This window comes from Habropoda laboriosa, unplaced genomic scaffold, assembly GCF_001263275.1.
Source record: "Habropoda laboriosa isolate 0110345459 unplaced genomic scaffold, ASM126327v1 scaffold318, whole genome shotgun sequence".
Lineage (NCBI taxonomy): Eukaryota > Metazoa > Arthropoda > Insecta > Hymenoptera > Apidae > Habropoda > Habropoda laboriosa.
The window spans coordinates 175,400-178,090 of NW_017100407.1; positions in this window are offsets into that span (position 1 = coordinate 175,400).

Here is a 2,691-nt window from a genome sequence, read left to right on the forward strand (position 1 = left end):
AGCATTCACCGAATGTCGAAGGTGGAAGCTTAAAATTAAAAATAAACGCCGTTACTGCCGAACGTTATACTTGAAGATTTCGCGCCTAAACAAATTTTCATTCGAGGTACCATTTCGAGCTTCATGCGCCAACAATTAAACTGTTATAATACGCACGGTTGTACTAAATCTAATCAGTATCTTCTCTTTAGGAATGAGGACATTGAAGTTCAGATTATAATTGGAACACTCGTGATTTTCACGTCGCCACGTTTTAAGGCAATTTTTCATTAAAAAATTTAATTTACAATTGTACATTAAAAAATGTTAGGTTAAAACATATATATATATCTCCTTTTATGCTTGGTGAAAGTTGGTGTTCACAAAAGCATTTCATTTATACGTTTAGTCTGATACTTGACGAAAGAATGTTACAATAACAGAAGTGGGGAAAATTTCTCGATAAGTCTGCAAAAATTGAGGGCCATTGGGTCTTGCGAGTGAAAGAAACAAAAACTTCCGCTTTTGGATATTTCAAGAGTATTTTTTTTATCATTGCACGTAAATGCTCGTATCGTGAATTGGATTCCGAGTAATTCGCGACTACGATGATTCAAATGGAATTTAACGTTCAAACTTGTAGGTATGTATGTATATACGTGAAAATAAAGAGAGTTATTTACGTTTTATAACTAACTTTTGAAAAATTTCGAAAATTTTTATTAATAGAGAACAGGAAACGAAGTGAAACATAGCAAAAGATAATAAAGAATTCAATTCGTAGGAATTATAAATTGCATATTACCGTTGCTGAAAATACTGTAACGTATAATACGAAAATTTCATTTCTCATAATTATAAAACAAAAAAATCAACGTATAAATAAAAAGTACGATCAGGTGAAGTTTAACTCTTTATTTATCAAATAATCTATCGTATCGAGGGTATCACTGTTTACAAAAAACTTAAATGCACAATTTTCCCAATATTCAATAAAACATTCTACGTTTACTACACTTTCGACTTAAACTGAACTTAAAATACACCAAAAAAGACCGACCATTTTTAACGGAGAAAAAAAAAACTCATCCACGAGCGTATGGATTAAACAGCTCGTACAGACTCAATAAACTCTCGCAAACTACTCTCCCCGAGTATTACTAAAATAAACGAAATTTCAACAAAACCCGTGAAACCAGTAACTCATTCTTTCTTTCCCTTTACAGAAAAACGCACAATCTGAAGAAAGATTCTCCTTGCATCTAATTGACAAGGAAAGATTGGTAAATTGAAAATTCAAAAAATTTTGAAATTTTGCAAAAATGTAGATGCCAATAACGAAATCATTTTTTGTGTCAACAATAAAATGTCTGTACGGGTGGAAATATCCCCCACTGTTAATTTTTTATGAAAAGAATAATGTTTCTCAAAGATTCTTTACCACCACATCAACGAACATAACTTCGAATTGAACTTTTTTCTCGTCTCTTGTGCAGTTTAGTATGAAAACTCACAATTTTTTTCAGGGAGTGTTGCTTCACTATCGAAATAAAAAATGGTTTCATAATTAGCGCCACTTAAACTACATTTCCGCGAAGTTTCAAATTTTTTTTAAATTTTCAGGTTATCGAACTTCCCACGTGAGTAATCCAATCAAATTAGATTCTACTAATTACATAGTAGAGCATATTGAATTTATCGCAAAACAGTGTTCAACGAAAAAAAAAGAAAACGAATGTTCGACAATAAGTATCATCGTTTGCAACTTTCCAACTTTATTTCCCACATGTATCTATACGAATCGAATTTTTCAATCACTTCTTCCTTACATAAAACATTAACACGTTGAATGCTCGGACCAATTCTACACAACTTGTGCACAGCGCCGAAAAGAATTTTTCATTCCAATACCACCAGTTGGAAATAAAACAATTTAAATAAGCTCTGTGATGCGTTAGATGAAAATTTTCACAAATATTACCATTTATCCAAATTAAACGCTTTTGCTAATTTTGGCACCGTCGGTCACCGATGACTCCCACGGTGTTCAACGTGTTAAGTATACATATACTAAAAAAAAAAAAAAAAAAAATAGATTTCCAAAGAAAAAGAAAAGAAAAAAGAAATACATTGTCAAAACCACATAAAATCTCTCTCTCCGCACACAGCTTTCGATATTACCATCCGGTGGTACATTACAATCTACAATCCTCCTCAAAATTAAACCACATCTTCCCCATCAAATGCGGCACACGAACGCGATTTCCAATTTCTCATTCGTAATAAATGACAAAATATTCGAACAGACATACACACACACACTCGCACACATCACCAGAAGAGACGGAGCACGTTTTAAACTGGTTCACCCTAAAACCTCAATAGTAGCGTCGCGACGGCCGCGTCCACGTGGTTCTCAATCGTCGCGCCACATGTCCACGATACCTAACCGCAGAAACACAGCCATTGGAGTGAGAGGGGCGGGGAGGGGTGGGGGAGGAAGAAGGGGGAAGTCCTCGGGATCCGTTGATTCCATGGTCGATAATCGAGGTCGTTCCATCGGTAAGCGTGAGAGAGAGGGAGGTAGGGAGAGAGAGAGAGCGATAGAGAAAAAAGTCTGATATATCGGCCGGCGCGAACGAACCATACACGCGTGGATCGTAGAGAGTGAGAAAGAGAAGTAGGGACGAGGATCGGGGAACTCCACTGGCC